The sequence below is a fragment of the Castor canadensis genome, chromosome 1 (genome assembly GCF_047511655.1).
Source record: "Castor canadensis chromosome 1, mCasCan1.hap1v2, whole genome shotgun sequence".
In the NCBI taxonomy this organism is placed as follows: domain Eukaryota; kingdom Metazoa; phylum Chordata; class Mammalia; order Rodentia; family Castoridae; genus Castor; species Castor canadensis.
Window position 1 is genome coordinate 47,972,389 of NC_133386.1, and position 23,307 is coordinate 47,995,695.

The window sequence follows — 23,307 nt, forward strand, 5'->3', positions numbered from 1 at the left end:
TTCTTACAACTTTCTGGGTTTTTTGGTTTTTTTTGCGGTACTGGGGTTTGAACTCAGGGCCTTTACCTTGAGTCACTACAGCAGCCCTATCTTTTATGAAGGGTTTTTCAAGATAGGGTCTCAAAGAACTATTTGTCTGGGCTGGATTTGAACTGTGAGCCTCCTGATCTCTGCCTCCTGAGTAGCTAGGACTATAGGCATGAGCCACAGGCACCTGGCCCAATTTTCCACGTCTTATCATTCATGTAATTTTTAATCTCTGAATATTTTGGAAATTTTCTTCAGTTACATTGTTTAATCATTACCATTCTTTTTATTTGCAATTACAATTTTATTTAATCCACCCATTATTAATGTGAATTTTTATGTTCTTAAATCTTTGAAATTTTAAAAATTCTGCTTAGACTGCTTTAAAATATGTTACATTTGACATATGTTTTGAAGGTTTTTGAAAATGTATTGTTAATATATTTAGTAAAAAAATATTTTTCCAAGTACTCCTAGATTGATAATTCAAAAGTTTTGAACTCTGTGTGAAAATAATAATCAGGATAAATCATTGTTTTAACTAACTTCCTCAAATGGTGGCTTGTTTTGTTGTATTGTATGAGTTTGTAATATTGTGACTCACTAATTTTTTTCTTGACACTTTGTTTCTGGAAATTATTGGAAACATAAAACTCACCTTATTTCTTATATTCTGGAATATTTGCTAGAACCTTGTGAAAAATATAAACCAAGACATCTTTCTGCAACAATAAATTACTTAAATTCAGTCATAAAGCTTATCTGAAAACTTGTATTTATAAATAATATAGGAAAATGTTCTTAACTTCATTCAAGCTTAATGTGAGTACAGGCAAATTTCCTACTTTGTTATAGATATATATTTTAATTTTTCTAACACCAAAGAAGAAAAAATTATCATGAATCATCTTACCAAGATTTCACAATAGTTAAAATAAACACACCAGTTAATAAAGTGTGATTTTGATACAAAACCAGGTAAATAGACAAGTGGACCAGAATGGCAGTTATGTCTACACATGGAATATGAAGTAGCACACAAATGGCACTACATATAAGTGCGTAAATTGATTTTCTATTTTACACTGAATAAATGGTGCTAGAGATAGGTTATCCATAGAGAAAGAAATTATATCAGATCTTTACTACACTCCCTATAGAAATACAAATTTTGAATTAAGATCTAATTGTGAACACAACCCATTTATTATTTGGGTTCATATAATATAATATATTCATGACCTCTGAAAGTGGAAAAATTTCTTGAACATAAAAGCAGAAAGCAAAAATTAAGGAATAATAAATTTATCAGAATATCATATAAACAAGGTAACAAAATATGGAACAATAAAAAAATTCTTAATCAAAAATCATCATGATTAATATTAAAAGTTAAGTCACAAAGTAGTTGAAGATATTAACATTTCATATAACTAAAATATTAATAGTCTATACAAAATGCACATGTGTGTGCAGAAAGACAACAAAATGGGCAAATGGGGTCAGGATATGAGCAGGTAACTAATTCACAGAAAAAGACACCCAGATGCCCAGAAAATGTCATATTGCTGGGGAAATGCAAATAAAAATTACATTATGAAACCATTTTATATCAATTAGGTTAGCAACAATTTAAATCTTTGTGACCATTAAATTTCATGCAGGATTTGCCTAGTAGCAAGTCTCAGAGACTGCTGCTTAGAAACGGAAATAGACATTGTCATAGCTTTGTAGAAAATTTCACCACCGCATAGTTAAATGTATGATCTGCCTACTCTAAGTTCAGGGAATTCAGCTTTTAGATAAACTGATATAGAAGGAAAAAGATATGTATAAAAATATTTATTGCAATATCGTCTTTGTACAAAATGAGAAACAACCCAAATTTTGAACAGTAGAATAATGGATACATAATTTTCATATGTTCATATAATGGGATACTTATAATAGTGTGATTGAATTGCATTAGAACCACATGTGCTAAGAACCTGTGGAAATGCCACAATATATCTACACTTATCACAATGATAAAGGAGAAAAAATAATAAGTACCAGTCTTGAAAAAAAACACAGTGTAAAATGATGCAGACATATAATGTCATTCATATAAATTTTTTAAACATATAAATTATTGTCTGTGTACACATAAATGAAATAATAATGTTAAACACATATTAAATAATAAATAACTTTAAGATATTGGTTATCATCAGAAATGAAAGAAAATATGGTAGAAGAAAGTTCTCAAATTTTACTCAAATGATTAAATATTAAAGAAATTTTTTTTGTAATTCAGTTGTAGTGGATATGTCTATTGCAATGTTTCTTTCCTTCTCTCCCTTTTGGATGCCTTCAATATTTCCAAATGCTTTTAAAAAGGAAACTAGTATCTATGATTCCAATTATTCTTTCAAAAAGTTATATGATCTTCATTGGTATGGGTGTCATCTTCAGGGTGCCACTTGTAGCTAAGCTATTCATTCAAGCATTTCTTTTCTTCAGTTATGTATTCTGTTATTATAATATTTTTGAGTGTGCAAAAGTAAATAAATACTTTTGTATACTTTTGTTTCCTTCTCCAAATGATGAAATAGTTCTCACACTGTTAGTTGTTGTGACAGTGCAAGCAAGATTATGTCTACAAGAGGACCAGAAAAGGCAAGAAGATTGAGAATGATGGGCACTTCTGAGTTTGTCCTTCTTAGGACACAGCTCAAACTCTCTATGCTTGTGTTATCTCTTCCTGGGGATTCTCACTATGGTTAAATCACCCCACTGGATGGCCATGTTCAGGTCTGTATGGATTTTGAGTATTTTCAGTACTGGTGATTAAACTCAGGGGCTCAAGTGAGTCATGCCCTCAGCACATGATAGTTAATTTAATGTATGAGAATGCTTGTATTTTACTTTGTGTTCTATTTTTCCCTACCAATACAAATATTTTCTTCAATAAATAGAGCATAAATTCTTAATTAAAAACAAGTACTCCTGTCTTAGATTTCATTAAGGACATTCATGTAGGGACTGAAACCACATGCCTTACTAGAACCAAAGAAAACCCACAGTGCTGTTTAATTCATAAGATCGTTTGTAATTGTGTTAGGTTAATTCAAAAAAGGGGAAAATAGATGAACATTTAAATTGTATATACATTTTACATTTGTTAAAAATTCCAGTTAGCTATAGAGGCAAAAAGTATCTTCAAATAACTTAAGTTTCTAGCTGTTTTTCCCATTGCATAATTGACGCTGTTTGGGGTTGGTGGGTTCTTTTTTATGCTCATCTGACAACCCACAGGTGGAATTCCTGAGAGGTCAGAAACAGTGATTGAGCAGATGACTAATAGCAGTTTCCAGAAACCCCTCAATGAGACCTCAGTATTGTCTCTGAGCCCTGGAATTGATTGGCAAGGCACATAAAGCACCTGCTGGTAAAGACATTGTTGAAGTCAGACAGTTTGAGACTTCTTTCTTAGGATAAAAGTGGATAGCATATTTTGAGATTTTACTTGATCATTGTAAATCAAAATAAAGACTTTCTTTCAATGCGTTTTTTGTCCCTATGCTTGATGTCACTACTAATCACCTCAAATTCTATGCTTCTACTTTTTCCAGAAGATAATTATGCTGTATTAAGCGCATGTGTGTGTGTATAAGCCTGTGTCTATATCTTCAAAGGGGTAGTTCCAACTGATACAATTTTGGAAGTGTGAGCATCAGCTTTCCCAGGAGCTGAACCAATGTACACAACTGCTCAAGAATTCTCAAATATCTGACTTCAAGTATATCAAGTTGGGAACCTCCTCTTCTTTGCTTACAACATGTAATCAAGCTTCATTCCTACCTATGCTAGCTCTTTTATCTTTGCATATTACTCTTCCTGTCCTTTTCTTTACATTTCCATAGTTTCAACACTAAAGCAGGCCCTCCTGCCATATCTGTAGATCATTGCAAAGAACTCGTAAATGTTCTCTCACCTTTAATTTGGATCAACTCTTCGCCCTGCCCCTGCTGAACAATCCACTCTCCATACTGTTGATAAGATCCTCTTCTCCAAGAAGAGGTGATTATTCCCTTACTCTTAAACAGTTAAGCTCACAAACCTTAGAATCATCACTAAGGCTCCCTTAAAATCATGAAATATATTTATAGATTCTGTTTAACATTATGGTAAAATGTATTGCATGTAGTAATAATCTATCTTGACCAACATACTCCAAAGAGAGAACCTGATAGAAATATATGAATATGAACCACCTACTATTTTCACTTTTAATTTTTAAATCCTTGAGCCCATCTCTAGATTTGCTCATTGACAACATTAAATACCTTACTACCTTTTACAGCATTTAATTCACAGTTTATGTGAGAGAAAAAAAAAGAAAGCAAGTCACTTAATTTAAATAACGCTAACTATCAAAACTTAATTCACCAAACTGTACAGTAATCATAAAAATAAGAAAATCCATATAGGCAAAATTTTGAATTTTAATTTTTCCCTCCTTGTTTCTTAAACATATTATGTAGAAAATAGTGGATAAAATTCTTGTTAAGGTAATGAGTGGAAAACTTTATTTTCCAATTGCTTTACTAATGGAGGTGACTAAAAAATTCCAGTAATACCTCCAACAGCCTGAGCTTATTCTGTTTTAAACAGGGATTCTGTTTTAATATGTATTGAGGAATTCTTTTTCTTGTATAAATATGTAAACACAATTTTATCTTTCATTTGCAGTTGGTTTTGGCCAAGTAAATATGATCATTTTCAAAAGTATAGATCTGAAAACATGTCTATACTTAGAAGAGAAGCAACTGAATTTTCTCAGAATGTTATCCATAAAGAATAGCTTTTATGGACAATTTGATGATTAAGAAATAGCCCGTTTTCTAATTTCCACCAAGTTAACTATTTCTCATGGGAATTATTCTCTTTAGTGAAACTTTAGTGGGCATTGTCATGGCAACTGTATAGATCACATAGTTTTTACTCTGAGCATAGTCAAATTTTAAGGACTTTTCATGCCTCATTCATAATCTCCCCTGTTTGCTGACTTTACTCATGTGCTAGTATTTGAATGATGATGCTAATTTATGAAGATAAAGAATACTGCAAAAAATTCTATTTAATTTTATTTACAATGAAAAAGTTTCATCTAAAGTGTATTCTCTCTCTCTCTCTTTCTAGGCTAGGTAATTGTCCCAGAAATGTAATCCTACCACTTGGAGGCCGAAGCAGAAAGATTAAAAGTTTTAGGCTACTCTGGGTTGCATAATAAGTTCCAAGCCAGCACAGGCTACATAGCTAGACCCTGCCTCAAAAATAAATAAACTAGTAAGCAAATAAATAATTAAATTATCTTCTAGGAAAAAACCTGGAGTAATTTGTTTAAATAGATGTTTCTCCTTAGCAATCAGAGATATCATCCATTCCTTTCCATTTAACTAATCCTATATACATGGATATGTAAAATTTAATGCATAAAATTTGATGCATATATAGATATATAAGTAACCTACACACTTGTGTTGAACACTGCCTAACTCTCCATTACAAGTATATATCTAAATCAAGGGCCATCCTACTATAAAATATTTGGAACAAAGTTATGGTTTTATCTTTTACCTTGGCACCAAGGAAAGGATTATCAAAAACTGCTTTATTCCATGTGAATGAAAAACAATTGTTTTTTTATAGTTGTATGACAAACAGCTAAATTTTTTTAACTATTATTCTTTTCTGAGATTAATAGAAAATCTCACAAATAATAAACATAGTAAAATATACAATGTAATTTATTACATTCTTTTTCTTGTTTCAATTTTTCATGCTTTCTTGAAAATTATCTATATTCTTCCAAATCAAATTTGATTATGTAATGCCTATCCATGTTTGAAAGTTTAGGATGAACAGTAACTCCAATGAGAGAACTTCCCAAATACCATTGTCATCCACTAAAGATAACACTCCCTGTATATCTCAATTTTTTCACTCACCTCACTGTGTTATAAATATAATTGTCTGATTGAGTGGGGAAAATTCATTGGAGTTATCAGCAAACGTTATTTTGATTTATCTACTACATGTCTCTAATTTTGCTGTATTGAACCCTTATTTCATCCTCTGGGTTATACACTCCTTTTCTGAAATTGTATTACATTGTGATTTTTATAAAACATTTTATTTGAAGATTAAAGTGCCCATACCTCCTAACTATTGAGAAGTATTATTTTCCCCTTCTTAAGACTCTCTCAATTCTACAAGTGGTTCCATCACCCCTCCTTTCAATAAGAGAAACCAGTTTGAACTGACTGACTCAGTGAAAGGGATGTTAAGAAAGAAAAGAGGCAGCAATCCAAGATAGCAACTAGTGTACAGAAGCAGAAAGCATAAACTCTGTGGCTCCAAAACCTCCCTGAGAAATTGGAGTCACACCTGGGTAACTCTGACTGCCTCTAACGAAAATAATAACTGCCATCACACTAGTTGCAAGAAAAAAATTCAAAGACTGACTCACAAATCAGCCTTTAATTGAACCTAACAGCTGTGACCCACTGCATAGACAACAAAGTGGGGCTGCCACTGCCACCACCACCATAGCTGCCACTGCTGGCTCCAAACTTGCCTGTAAGACATTCGACAGAACAAACATGAGAGCACCACGTCACATGGAATTCCCGCAGCTACCCCCAGGACAAACCAGCACATCCCCTGGGCAGACTAGCCCCCCTACAAAAAAACTGCATAACAAACAGCTAACTATAATCTAAAACACAACAGCAGAGGGGGTGGGAATGCTGAAAGTGCACTGAGAAAGGGGGAGGGGAAAGGAGCTAATTTCAGTGTGAGCTATCAGTAAACAAACACTGGGAAGGCAGAAAGGCAGAGAGCAGGCTGGTGAAAAGCCACTTCCTGAAGCAGGGCAGGTAGTGGATCACAGAGTTCATCTCCTGAGCCAGTGAACAGCACCCAAAGCCAAATTACCCTGCAAAACTGAAAAACAAATAGTAAACCATCATAACAGATTGACAGCAGAGGGGGCTGATGAAACACTGAACCTAGCCCAGAGAAAGTGGGTGGGGCAAAGAAATAAGCTCCCAGCATGGAAATCCCAGTAAACAAGCACAGCAAAAAGCCACCTCCAAAGCAGGGAAACTAGTGGACTATAGAGATGATCTCTTGAACCTGAAGGCAGCAGTCAAACTTGAACTGCCCCACATTGCTGGGGGAGGAGCTGACCAAGCATCTGCAACTGAAGAGTAACATAGCCATCAGCTGCAGAAATCAATATCTCTGACAACCCAGCATGATCTGGCAAAACTACTTCACCTCACGATTTCAATTCAACTGGTAGACAGAAGAACAAAACACTACTCACAAACCAATCACCTGGTGAGACCACTTCAGAGCTTCTGCTTACCAATACTAGGACTGGATGCTGGAGGAGTAACTCCAGAACTTTAACTAAGACTGAAATTCTATTGTTCTTGAACCTGGTGTGTTTCTTTTCCTTTTTTTTTTTTCTTTTTTGTTTATTTTTGATATTTGCTTGTTTGTTCATTTTTTTCCTGTGGATTTTTTATTTGTTTTTTGTTTGTTATTGTGGGTTTTCTATTTTTATTCCCATTATCTTTTTTTCTTTCTATACTATCAACTTTACCACCATCATCTTCTCATCCTTACTCTCACCCCCTTCCTTCCTTCTCCTATGTTAAAATCCATTGCTTTCCTCCCAAATAACTCATCTGCCCCTGCTCATCCACTCTGTCCCCTTGCCCTGACCTTTCCCTCCCATTCTTCCCCAACCTGTCACCAGCTACCCCTCCTTCCTACACAGTCATCACATGCTAACCAACCTACTATACCAACTTCATGCAACCCCAAACTCCTGCAATTCCTGATAAAAGCACCCTCCACTAAAACAACAGAAGTACACTCAAACACACACAAGGACCACAAAAACCAGCAGCCCCAACACTGCTTTCCCCACTCACCCACCTCACTTCCCACCTCTCCCTTTAGTGCAACTCTATCCAACTCCCCAAATTTCTATAGCTAGCCTTTCAAATGTTAACCCCCCAACTCCCACTGCTTATAGATATTACCACCAAGGGGTCTTCTATATAACATATAAACCTCTGGCCAGGTATTAAACCTGTGAATTAGTTACTACTAAATTGCACCCAGACCAGGGACAGAAATAGCACAAAAACCTAGCTAAAAAGTGAAGACAGCCACAAAACAAAAATTAAATCAAGGGAAAGAAAACAGTTGACTAAAATCCCCAACTAACCTATGAAGAACAGTGTTGCACAGTACCAAGTAGAGCAATGGGAATAAGAAAAAGGAATAGAAACCACTCTCCCCCCCAAAATAATTTAACTCAGGATTCAGAGGGAAATAAAGAAAACAGATACCCATTTCTTGACCTTAACAAAACAAAGGTAAATCAATCCAAGGAACCCAGCAATGCCCACAAAAACATCATCAAAGAAGAAATCCTGCAAGTAATCACTGAGAATTTTATGGAGATGATACTAGACTTGGTTAACCAAAATGTACAAGATGCACTCAAGAAATTTCAAGACACCAAAAATAAAGAATATGAGAAGACACAGAAACAAATAAATGAACTCATAGGAGCCCTAAATAAACACCAAAGTGAAACAGAGAACACTATAGAGAGATAATGAATTAAAGATGAAAATAGAAAATATTAAAGAGGAAGTAACCCATGATAGGGAAAACCTCAGAAAAAACAAACAAACAGAAACACAAGCACAGTGGATGGCCACTACATCAGACTAGAACAAGCAGAAGACAGAATCTCAGAACTTTAAGATAAAATGGAAATTAAAGGAAAAACTGAAGAACTGTTAGTCAAACAACTCAAGACCTGAAAAAGGAATATACAAAAACTCACTGGCACCATCAAAAGACCAAACCTGAGAATCATGGGCATTGAAGAAGGAAAAGAGGTCTAAGCCAAAGGGATCCATAATATATTCAATAAAATAATAACAGAAAATTTCCCAAATCTAGAGAAATTCCTTCCTGTGTCTATTCAGGTACAGGAAGCCTATAAGACACCAAACAGACTTGACCAAAATAGAATGTCCCCATGACATGTTATCATTAAAACAACAAGCACAGAGAATAGCGAAAGGATATTGAAGACTGTAAAAGAGGAAAAACAAATAATATATAAGGTAAATCCATCAAAATCACAGCAGATTTCTCAATGGAAACCTTAAAAACAAGAAGGGCATGGAGTGAGGTATTCTGGGCAATAAATGAAAATAACTTCAAATCTAGGATACTCTACCCAGCAAAACTATCATTCAAAATAGATGGAACAATAAAAATCTTCTGTGATAAGTAGAAACCAAAACAATATATGACCACCAAGCCACCACTACAAAAGATTCTCCAAGGAATTCTGCCCACAGAAAATGAAAACAAACAAAACCGTGAGAAGAAAGGCAGTATAAAACCACCAGGAGAAGGAAAAAAAAAAAGGAATCAGAGAGTAACACTGATTCAGCTGCACAAAATCAACACCTTAAACAACAAAAACAACCAACTGGCAGGAATCTCCATATACCTATCAATATTAACACTGCATGTCAATGGACTCAACTCCCCCATCAAAAGACACCACTTGGCAAACTGGATTAAAAGGAAGGTCCAACAATCTGTTGTTTACAGGAGACCCATTTAATTGGAAAAAACAAACATGGGCTTATGGTGAAAGGTTGGAAGAAGATTTACCAATCCAATGGCCCCCGAGAACAGGCAAGAATAGCAATACTTCTCTTAGAAAAAGTAGACTTCAAACTTATGTTGATCAAACAAGATAAAAACAGACACTTCATACTAAAAAAAGGGGAAATATACCAAAAGGAAATAATAATAACCTACATGCACCCAAAGTCAGTGCACACCAATTTCATAAATCATACTATATGGCTATACTACCAAAAGCAATCTACATGTTTAATGCAATTCCCATCAAAATCCCAATGAGATTCATCACAGAGATTGAAAAATCTACCCTAAAGTTCATTTGGAAACACAAGAGACCACAAATAGCCAAGGCAATACTCAGCAAAAAGAGGAATGCTGGAGGTATCACAATACCTGACTTCAAACTATTTTACAGAGCCATAGCAATAAAAACAGCATGGTACTGGCACAAAAACAGATATGAACACCAGTGGAACAGAATAAAGGACCCGAATATAAATCCACACAGCTATGCCTACTTTATTTTTGACAAAGGTGACAAAAATTTACGATGGAAAATAGACATCCTCTTCAACAAATGTTGCTGTTAAAAGTAGTTAAATGCCTGTAGAAAACTGAAACTACATCCATGTCTATCACACTATACTAATATCAATTCAAAATGGATCAAGGACCTTAATATCAGAACCAAAACTCTGAAGCTAGTACAGAAAAAAGCAGAGAATACTATGGAAGCAATAGGTATAAGCAAGGACTTCCTCAGTAGAACTTCAGCATCCCAGCAACTAAGAGAAAGGATGGACAAATGGGACTATGTGAAATTAAAAATTTCTGCACAACAAAACAAATGGTCCCTAAACTGAAGAGAACACACACAGAGTGGGAGAAATATTTGCTAGCTATACATCAGACAAGGGACTGATAATCAGAAATATACAGGGAGCTCAAAAAACTAAACTCCCTCAAAACCAATGAACCAATAAAGAAATGGGCAAAAGAACTAAACAGAACTTTTTCAAAGGAAGAAATCCAAATGACCAGAAAACACATGAAAAAATGCTCACCATCTCAGGCTGTAAAGGAAATGCTAATGAAAACCACAATAAGATTCCACTTCACCCCTGTTAGAATAGCTATCATCAAAAACACCACCACCACCAAATGTTGGTGAGGATGTGGGGAAAAAGGAACCCTCGTACACTCCTGGTGGGAGTATAACCTAGTACAACCACTTTGGAAAACAGTTGGGAGGCTTCTTAAAAACTTAACATAGATCTGCCATATGACCCAGCAATACCACTCCTAGGGATATAGCCAAAGAAATGTGACTCAGGTTATTCCATAGGCACTTGCACACCCATGTTTATTGTAGCGCTATTCATAATAGCCAAGTTATGGAAACAGTCAAGATGCCCCACAACTGTCAAATGGATTAAGAAAATGTGGTATTTATACACAATGAAATTTTACTCAGCCATGAAGAAGAATGAAATCTCGTCATTGGCAAGTAAGTGGATGGAACTGGAGAACATCATCTTAAGCAAAGTTAGCCAGTCTCAGAAGGCCAAAAATCATATGTTCTCTCTCATATGCAGACTTTGGACCTAAAACAAATGCAGTTAATACTATTGGACATGAGTCAAAGCTAAGGGAAGAACACATACATGAGGAATAGGGAAAGGTAGGAAACCCAAAACTTGAAAGTGTTTGATGTGCCCACTGTAGAGGAGTGAATAAAGTAACCTTAAACTTACAGAGGTCACTATGAGAAGGTGACCAGGAAGTAGTGAAGAGGTCTGGTAGAGATGAATTAATTTGGGTTGTAATATACATGTACATAGAAGGAAGCAATGCTAGGAATCCTTCTATATAGCTATCTTTATCTCAATCTAGCAAAAATGCTGTCTTTCTTATCATTGCTTATGTCTTCTCTTCCACAAAATTGGAGAAGAGGGCAGAACAGGTTCTACTTGGAAGCAAGGGGAGTGGGTAGGAGAGGGAGGGGGCAGGGGGCAGGGAGGAGATATGGCCCAAATAATGTATGCACATATGAATAAATGAACAAATAAACCAAAAAAAAGAAATTAAAAATGGTTTTGGTGGAGTGGCTCAAGTGGTAGAGTGCTTGCCTAGCAAGTGTAAGGCCCTGAGTTCAAATCCCAGTGCTGCCACAAAAAAACCCCCAAAAACCTAAGAATATAAATAGACTAATAAATCTTAGAGATTCCAAGTGGTCTCTTAGGACCACTTGGAGAATAATAGAAAACTCAGTTTGCCTTAAAGTTGAGTTGTACCTAACTTTTAAGGAACATCAAATTATAAGCTCATATAAATTATTTGAGAAAAGAGAAATTGAGCTAAAATTACCCAGTTCATTTTCTGAGCCAGTATAGGGCAATCTTGATTGCAAAAGCATATAACAGAGGAAATGAAATTTTCAGGCCCACGTTTTGTAAATATTAATACAAACATCAAAAATAAAATATTATTTAAGGAAAAAAAAAAAAGAAAGACAAGAGGTTAGTCTCCCTTCCTGAATGATGCATTTATATCAAAGGTGAGTTCTTAGGATCTCTCTGTTCCAGTCAGAGTCTTCTCCAGGTGAAAATATACAAACAGCTCTGGAACACCTAAAGAATCTCATGCCTTAATTGAAATCTGTGAATTGGGTCATTCAAATTTCAAGAGAGAACCATTTATCTCTACTCTAACTCTATGTACCTACACAATGAACAACAACAAAACAAACAAAAAACTCTGGGACAGACAGATTTAAATCAGTATCTCATAGCACAATTCACTTGTTATAGAATTATGTCCTTCTTTTCATGGCTTTCTTCATAGAATGTAAGCCCAGTGAAGCTAGGTCATGTGGCTTTTCATATTCATATGTCAGGTTACTTGATACAATATAGATTAGAATAAATGCTTCTTGAACAAATGACTGAGAGAGATGAATTCTACATTGAATTAACCTCCTCATGAGATCTGTTTCAATAATAACTTTAGAATGTCTGTGTGTACCACACAGGATTATACTAAGTGCGTTACAATTCTTCTCTTGAGGTCTCAAACAACTCTACAAAGGAGTTATTATAATCATTATTTTATCATGAAATTGAGGCTCAGAAAAAAATAGTGTGCCCTGGGTCACAATTTTACAGACAGAGTCATATTTGAGTTTGCTCATTATATTGTCCAGTTATCATTATATCCTCTATAATTTATAGACTTCAATAAGTGTCCAGATAAAATGTGTGCTCTGTAAACTGTCTATTGGCATATTACATACATATACACACATGCATAATTACATGCCACATATATTATGCTCATAGTGTAATGTGTATATAAAATATGAGAATATTATATACTTGTGATAAATCTTTTAGCTATATCATGGCTATATAATTGTGAATATATATGTACACACACACACACACACATATATATGTGGTGTGTATGTATAATTATATATTTTAGGTTTTTTTTCTGAACAAAATTTATTGGAATAGCAAGTAAAGCCCCTGAAAATAACAATAGTTGCTTACACTAGCTTGGTAGATGCTGAGCTACCTAGAATCTTCTTCCTGCTGTTGGAGAGGATGTACCCAAGCTCAGCTTCCAAAAGGAGTAGTGAGTCCTTTTAGTGGGGATGACCGCACATCCTATAAGTATGTATCAATAAGAGGTGGAACACTAACATTCCCATAAATGACTGCAAAGTCCCATATTCACTGAGAAGTTAAGATGATAGAATGAGACAAAATTTCTTTCTCTTCCTTTCCTTTCTATAATTAATATTGCATTTCATAGAGACAGGTTGAAACCCTGGGTTACCTTCCAAAATGTTTTTCATCATATCTGAAAGAAGGAGGGAAGGAATAAAGATGAACAAAAACCTTAAGGAGAAAAACAATGTAAATAAATGTTGTAGTTCTCTAATAAACATGGTTCACTGTTAGTGAGAATTCAATGATTGTTAACATTGCCATGCCAAGAAAAAAATTGCCATGACTTCATCTATCAAATCAATATCTGCACAGAAGAGGGAAAGTATCATAGATTGTAATAAGCCAGTTGCTCAATAAAATGTCTCAGTTTCTCAAGCCACATTAATCAGATCCTTGTTTTAGCTGATATTAATGAAACATACTCACAAATTGTATTGAATATTCACTTTTGTTTATTTAAGAAATACTTTTGGAAACCCTCAATCATAAATTACAGTTTGTAATTTTATAGATGTGAGGGGCAAGGATGGAGGGACAACAATTATATAAGCAATATTAAAGGTTTATATAAAATTTTATAATGTATGAATCAAATAAATATATTAATGCTGAGGGGAAATTGATTTATATTACCATCAGGAAAATGATACAGCAGTGTTGTGTCATATTGGACAAATAATTTTTATTTCTTATTGATTCTAGTTCTGTTTTAACATATTATATGTATACATATTTCCTATTCATTTATTGAATACATTTTTTATGTTTAAAAGGAAATTTTCTGTTTATTTACATGCCATTTTCTTTCATTAGTTATCAATATTTTCCCAAAATATACTGGTAAGAACTGCACAGAGAAGCTAGCATTAACTTGCTTGATGAGGAGAAGAAATGTAAGCCATTTCCTTCTCTTATAGCCATTCAAGTACAAAGCCTGTATTTCCCTAAGATGAAATATGTCCCCTCCCGCAATATCTTTCCTGAGTGCCTTTTATTCTTAGCTGGACTCCCCTTTACTAAGGGACCAGTTACACCCCTGCTGAGTATGGATTCAGATTTAGAAAGAGCAAGGAAAGAATACTTTGTCTTCTAGAAATAAGTTATTAATAATTGAATAAGGAGATAATATGCAAGCACTGAAATACTGAGTAGAATGTCATAAGGCACTAGGAATTTGAAAGGAGAAAATTGTTTTACAGACTAGTATATGATATAACTTTTCAGAGTTAGGTGAGCCATTTTGTTAAGTAGTGTCCATGGTGCTCAGGAGGGGAAAAATATCTCTCCCAAGATTCAGAGCTTGATTTCCCTTGGTTTTTCTTTTCAGTTACCCTAGAACCCCAGTAGCCCAGTCCATTGAGAACTATAAAGTGCCAATGATTTATAACTACTAACAGACACTAGGCCAGATGAAAAGTAGAATAGATATTGCTCTCTCCTTCGTGAATCTTTGAGTGTAATAAGGAGATTAAGAGTTAAACTAACATGAAAAGAAATAATAAATAAAAACAATTAAAATCTTATTTATCCCAATTTCTGAAGAGCTTTGATGAGTGATTGAGAAGGTAATAATTGGTATACATTTGGGTTGTTATATTTTATTCTTCTGTTTTTTTGATGTTACAATATGCTGAGACTGGCCTATTAATTGGAAATATATGGCCCAAGATGGCACAGTAATATTTGATTATGTAAGCAATTATGAGGAAGTATGAAAAGAGAAATATAACATAGTAAACATACAATGCAGGGACTCATGCCCCATTCACAACACCCTGAGAGGATGTCTTTAAAATAATGTTTAAATTGGCACATTGTGTATTAATAAGAACAAGCCAAAGTAGGGTAGCAAGGATGGTACTTCACTCAGAAGCTGTGTGAAGGTCCAGAAGAAAGATGAAATTCTACACACTGAAAGAACAAAAGTAGTTCATATCTTTACAAGTTCAATTTCATATACAATTACAAGTTAGTGTATAGTGAAAAGGAGAAAAAGTAATGATATGTCAGATTTTTTTAGGGATAGGTCATTACAGCAGGACACTTATACTCCACCAAAGAGTTTAGACTGCATCTCAGGGACTGTGGGAAACCAGTGAATATGAACACTAAAGGAAAAGGAGAGGTTAAAATTTGTGGTTTAAAAGAATTACTTTAGCTGCGGTGTAAATGTTTGGAAATAGTGAAAATAGTGCTATCAGTCAGGGCTTATCAGGGAAACAAGATACTTTCTAGGTATTAAAACAGAAAGGATATAATAAAAGGACATTTAAATAGGGTTTGAAAAATTGAAAAAGCAAAAAAGGAATACAAAAATAGAACTTTAGGATGCAGATACCGTCTCTCAGGGCATCAGATTTTGCAGTAATCATAATTCAGAAATTTGGAAAAGGGACCATAGCACTGTGTGTGAACCCTCTATGGAGTGGATCTGCCCAGGAAGCACTGATGCCTTGAAGCTTTGAGAAGGGCTTCTGCAAAGCCATGACTCAGACTCTCAGGAAGCAGAATGGTCCATATTTTGTCACTAAGAGCTTTGTTCTTTTTCTTTTTTTAATATTTTTATTAGGATATATTTGTTGTACAAGAGGAGAGGGATTCATTGTGACAATTCCAAATGGTCTTATATTGTACATTGGATAGATCATCTCCACCATCTCTCCCCCTCCACTTCCTTCCTGCTCCACTTCAAGCAATTCCAAGAGGTTTCATTGTTATATGAAGTCCATCGACCATATTCCTTCACCTTAATCTCCTTCATTCACCCTCCTGCTTCTGACAAGTACTCTACACACTGTACAGGAGGCTAGTTCTTAAAGGGCTACTGGAAGCAGGAGACTAGAACCAGTGGATATCAGGGTAAAGGTACTGCCACCACAGGTATTGACAACAAAACTGACAGTAATACTTATCAAATGGAAAAGAGAAAGTCCTTCCTAGTTTCCCCCTGCCTTTCCTTTGTGCTCCTACTGGAAGAATTTAATAGAAGATAATTGGCAATAGCAAATACAGTTTTTGGAACTACCTTCATCATTAGAGAATAGAGGTAAGAAGTGTACCTCAGGATCTAAGAAGCAAAGCCACATTAGCTGCCACCTCCCCAATTTGGCTATTCAACATCATACTATTCTTTGATATATATTTGAATTTTCATAACAGTAATTTCAGTTCCTGTGTTTCCACTTTGTGAGGTGAAATCAAATCAAATCTTTTCCCCCAAAGTAAAACTATAAGTCCCTAGAATCATCATATTCTGGTGTCTGTGGCACTTGTAGTATTCATCTCTGGATAATTTTAATTACATCTCTAATTTTGTCACTGTCTCATCTGAATATTCTGCATTCTGAAGAATAGAACTACAGCTAATAAGCATTCAAGTCATCCTTATGAAGACGTTGTGCTTGCTAGTGAAAGACACATAATAATGAGGATAAAGAGAGTTTAAATTGATCTAAAAAATGTTTAGGATTTGTTTGGACATAATAAGTAGAAGAAAGAGAAGTATAGAGAATGACTGCCAATTTTGTCTTAAGTGACTGAGTGAATGTTGGCACCATTGGCTAACATAGATAATGACAGCAGAGGAGCGGCTTTGAGAGAGAAATAGGAACTCAGCTTTCAAAAAATGATATTTTAAATATATTTTAATTAACATGTGAAATTATATTTTAATTATATGTAGTTATATGAAATGTTACAAATGTATAAGGCTTTATAATTATTACCATATTAGAGATATGGAACGTTTCCATAACTTCAAATTTTCTCCATTCTATCTACTCCTTTATACTCAAATACTTTCCACACACTGTCAGCAAAAATTTCCATAGTCTTTGTCTCTAGAGTTTTACTTTTTCTACAATGTCATATAAATGAAATCATGTACTTAAAAGTAATGCAGATCAGATTTGGCCAGGTTTTGCATGTATTAAGGTTCATTCTTTTAAATATATTTTCAGAGATTTTAATGTGGTATAATTTACCTACTATGATATTTTCCTGTTATAAGAATACTAGAAGAAGCTGTCAGTGTGGGGGCTACTAATAATTTGACACCAATAATTTGAGCAGACAATGATTTATAAGAAATTTATAATTATGCAACTATCATGACATTTGAGGTTGAGGGAATTTCTGTCACCTCAAAAAAATCCCTTAATCCCATTTGCAGTCAATTTCTTTTATCGACCCCATTCCTAGGTAACTACTGATTTGTTTTCTGCCTATAAATCAGTGTTATGGATATTTCATATAAATAAAATTATACAATATGTAGTCTTTAGCATAATCTTTTAAATATTATGTCATTCAGATCAATCATATTGTAACTTATATAAGTAATAGGTTCCTTTCTATTGGTAAATGATATTTTATTGCCTGGTGCACATTTTGCCTACCTTTTACAATTTCTTCAAAGTTAATATGTTGCCACTTTATTAAATGTATAAGTATATAGGCCTCTGTACTAGCCTCCCTTTTATTATAATAGTCATATGCATTAGATCTAAATAAAGGGAAAACATCACCAGACTATTATAGAGTAGGATGCATATAGACACTATGAATACACTGTACGTTTCAAAAAGGTAGAACAAATTTCTAGGTTTCCACCACAAAGAAATGAAAGCTATTTAACCAGACAGATGTGTTTAACTTGATTTAAATAACAGATGTGTTTACCTTGATTTAAATATTACATAATGTGTACAAGTACAAAAGCATCTTATTTAAGTTCACTAATATATACAATTTTATATTTCAGGTACCAACTGAAATAAATTTAATTAAAATTTAATTTAATAAAAAATATTAAATTTTAAATTAAAAACTAAAATTAAGAAAAAAAATCACCAGAAAGTGTTACTGTGTACATTCTTTGCCTTCCATTATCATTCCTATTTTAAGAGCATAGGTGGATTGTTCTGTTTTAGTCATACAGAAAACACATTTATTTACTCTTCTTTCATTCTCCACAGTCCAAGTTTCCCTCTTTATGTTTCCCTTTAGTCTGAAGAAACTTCTTTAGCATTTATTTCAGATCAAATGTGTTGGCAACAGATTCAGTTTTTCTTCATCTGAATTGACTGTTTTGCTTGTTTCTGAAAGCTATATTCTGTGAACACAGAATACTGTGTTGACATTTCTTTTGCTTCAGTACTCAGAGAATGGTGTTCCTCTCCTTTCTTTCCTCCTCCATTTCACTTGATTTGTTTTGGTAAGAAACTCAAATTCATACAAACCACAATTTCCCAGTATGTAGCATATCATTTTCTCTAGCTGCTTTCAAAATTTGTTTTTATCTTTGTTTTTTAACAATTTTTTTGATGATTCTGAACATAATTTTTCCTGAGCATATCTTTTTGAAAACAAAGTTAGCTTTTGTAACTGTACATTTTTGTCTTTCCAAATTTAAAAAGTTTTAGCCATTATTTCTTCAAATAATTTTTCAGCCCCTATCTCTTTATAATCTCCTTAAATTCAAATGTTAGAATTATTGGTATTGTCCATACAGATATTGTTATCCATGTCTCTAGCCACTGTTAAATCTTTTGCATCTTTGTCTGCTCTTCAGGGTGACTGATTTCTATTCAAACTCACTGAATTGAAGTGAATTCATCTTCTCTTCCACTCTGTTGAACACATGCAGGGAATTTTTATTGTATATATTACCTTAGTCAGTTCTGTAATTTCCATTTGGTTACATTTTATTAGTTTTCTTTCTGTCTCTGTGACTACTTCTTACTGAAACATACATCTTAAGAATCTTCATCTTTACCTCATAAGTCAGAGTTATAATAAGTGCTTTTATACACTAACAATTTCTTGTTTGAGTATTAGTTTATATTTTTTCCTTGACATTGCTGCAATTTTACTTCTTTTGTCTTATGCCTTGGATATTTGCTATCGTGTTGTGGAAGTCTGCAACCTTTTAAAATCTTTTGGAAAATAGTGGTGTGTGTGCATATGTGGGTGAGAGAGAGAGAGACAGACAGAGAGAGAGAGAGAGAAAGAGAGAGAGTTTTCTGTCAAACCCACTGGTATTTAGAATACAAATTAGAGCTCACTGCCTGTGTGCAGTGCTTCCAATGTTAAGTTCAGTTTTCAAATCCATGACTGAACCCCTTAGATCTGCACTATGCATTAGTTCTCCAAGGTTTATTTAGGACTTGGTCAATGGTTTATTAAATGTTCAGATCTCAAAGTCTGTGCACTATTTCTTTGGATCAGATCTATGTAGATTGAGTTTAAGACTTAGTGAATCTATGCATCCACAATTTGAGTTGATTGAGTTGATTCGCATACAGATTCTTTCTTTAAATTAAGAATAAACAAAGGACAACTTTTCAAAACAGCTGTAATAGTTTTACTCCAGAATTTCCACTGGACTTTTGTTTTTATTCTTACTGTTTTCCCTTGGGAGCACTTGTTAATGAATTAATAACACATAAATTCTCATTCCAGAATCTACATCGGGGGAATTCAACCAAAGACAACCCTAAATTTACTTCTCTAGACCTGATTTAAAATTCTTCACAGAATTTATTACCACTATTTTTGCATAATTAGTATTTCAAACTTAATATGTTCAAACAGATATCTTGATTTTTTTCCTAATGAGATTTTTCTTTCAACTTTCATCCTTTTGGTAAATGGGGATATAATCACCTCAAGACAAAGTGTCATCTGTAATTTCTCCTTTCCCCTGAACATACATCTGAACCATATAAAATAGAGTTGACTGAGAGTTACAGTTAAAACCGTTAAATCTCATCAAGTCTATTTCCTTTCATTTGTACTGCTACCACTCTTACTAATCCTATCATCTGCCTATACTTCTGCAACAGTCACCTGAATGACTTCTCTAATTCACATATTCCTATAATCTACTTAATCAAATATTAGCCAGGGAGATATTTATAAATGCATTCCAAATCAAACCCTATCTTATTTAAAAAACGTTTACTGGTTTCCTTTTGAATTTAGAGACTAATCCTTATTTATTACTATATGTGCATGCAGACAGATTTGAAATATTTAACAAGTATAGAGCAATCATTCCTCAATCAGAAGATATACAGGTTAGAATACATGACACTGAACCCAAGAGATTGGGGTATCAGCAATTTCTGCAAGGTGCTATAAAACCCCTCTCCTTCACTCATTCTGCCTGTCCTTCTTCAGACGATTACCTTTGTTTAGAATCATTGCATGACTGCTTCTCCCTTACATTCCAAATACTATCACAATGTTATACTCTCAGTGAGATGCCTCTGACCAATAAACATCAAATTCTTAGTTAGCCTAGCTTAGTCACTAACACATTCATTTCCTTCACAAGAGTAAAAATTACATAGAATTATTTTTGTATATTTTTGTACTTATTTTGTTCTTTTAGTTATAATTTAAGTTCTTCAAGAACTAGATCTTGTCTTTTAAACCAAAGTGTACCATAACCAAGAACATTGCCTAACATATGGTGGACATTCAAGGTTCAAGATTAAGTAATTAAAAATATGAATAAGTCAGGAATTTAACTCAGTAGGACAGCACTTGCCTAAAATGTACAAGACTCTGGTTCAAGCCCTAATACCACAAAGATGAAGGAAAGAAAATAAAATTTAAATAAAGAAATAAAAAGCTATGTGTGGTAGCACATATCTGTCATCCCAGTTACTTGGGAGACAGTAGTAGGAGGATCATAGTCCAAGGCTTACCCAGGCAAAAGCACAAGACCCTCTCTGAAAAAATAAAGTAAAAATGGCAAGAAACATAGTTCAAGTAGTCGAGTGCTTGCCTAGCTAGATGAGACACTAAACTCAAATTCAAAACTGGCCAAACAATTTTTTTCAAATAAAAGGCAATGTTCCTCTTACATTCCTTGTCTTTGTATATGAAGTACCTTTGTCCCATCACCATGGACAGCACAGTTTTGAAAGTGGCCTTTCAACTTGAATTGAATGGGCTTAACACATTTCTGCCATTTACTGCCTATGGGGAAGTTATTTAATCTCCTTGTGACTCAACATTCTCTATAAAATAGTGATAATGAAAAAAACAGGTTCAAAAATTAGTTGAGAGCGTTAGGTAATTCATTTTTAGAATTTCTTGAGCCTATGCGTAGCAGAGAGTAAGCACTCTCTAGGTTACAAGTATTTGGCACAGCAGAGTATAGAAATAATACTAGAACCCTCTTGTTCTCTTACCTTTCCTACCTGATTGGAACACAGAATCTTCAAATTTCCCCACTTTGCATCTCTCCTGTCTAACTTCTCTGGTAAATTTTAACTGCTAGCTTTATCTTCATCATTTTTTGTCCTATTTACAGCAAGAACAGCTCAGTTGTTAAAATGCCAATGAGAAGGAACCAACAAATAAATAAAGGTTAAAATGTGAGATCAAAGAGAATATGAGAATAAGAATGACATCCTGAAGATGATAGAAGGAAAAGGAAATTTAAGCACAGCAGGTGATGGTAACTAATAGTGGACAAAGGACAGTTCTTCAACACAGCAGTGAAGATGAAAATCTGTCCCTTAAGTTTCCTCGTTCTCATGCATTGATTTTATCATAATGATCTCCTAACTTAAAAACTAATTTATGACTTCCCTGCCTATAATTTCTAAAGTAGTTTGGATAGTCTTCAGTATAAAACCTAAACCTAACATATCAAGGACAGCCTTCATCTCATTACTTTTTCCTGGGAAGCCTATTTCATTAGCTACACAGAAGGGTTTACTGTTGGAATTAGTGGAGGTACTACATGTGGCGTGAGTTAAGCTTCTTATTTAATGTTCTGCTGTGCCTCTGAGCTATTGCTTATACTGCTCACCTCTTTGATGACACTCAATTTCTAGTCATTCTCATCATCTTCCTCCTTCTCCCAACACCAACTTCACCTAATAAGCCTTTAAAATTGAAGAAAGTTCTCATCACCTCATTACTGAAATGGCTTAATGAACAAAGACAGTTAATAGCCTATTACACACCAGAGTATTTCTGGTTATTATTGCCTCAATAGCATCAATAGATTTTTTTATCCTAGGTCTTTTCCTCCTCTCCAAAGAAAAACTACATTTAACTTAATATTTAAGCTTACTTCTGTGATTGGGTAAAGTCCATTTTTTCACATGAATTGTCATTTTTTAAGAAGTTTTAATTGAACTTCCTCATATTGTCCCTTCCTAAAACCCAAAACTACCATTGAAAGGGATTTTTTTTGTTAAGTATTACTTTAAGATGCTTAAGTTTACATAAATTTATTAGAAAATTTAACTTAGAATAGAAAAATATCAATGTTTGAGTGGTCACATAGTACTGTGTTTACAGTTAACGTGTCTTCAATTTGATGATTAAGAAAATTATTACAGATGTATTACAGATAGAATACCATTTTATTCTTGGTAAGTAAAAAGCAGGTAATGATTATTTAACTATAGTTTGGCAGATCCAGAATAATTTTGTAATCTCACACAAGATTTCTAAAATAAATAATCTAATGAAAGTAACTTCTTCATCATTTGAGTTCCCTTCACATACTCCGTTCAATTTAAACAACTACTTTTTTTAACAGTTTGGGGACATCAACCTCCAAGCTGCAGGCATCATAATACTAGTGGGATGAGAACTTGCTGGTGATTAAAGTGCATGCTGCTCTTAGCAACTTCTCATATATAAGCCCATATGAGAATTGTGAAAGATCACAGTGTGATACACAGCTTATAAGTGGAAAATGTTCAATTGCTAAAGTTAAAAAAAATTCAGAGTAGTAGGCTCATAACTTATAGTCTCTGGTGAAGTGTCC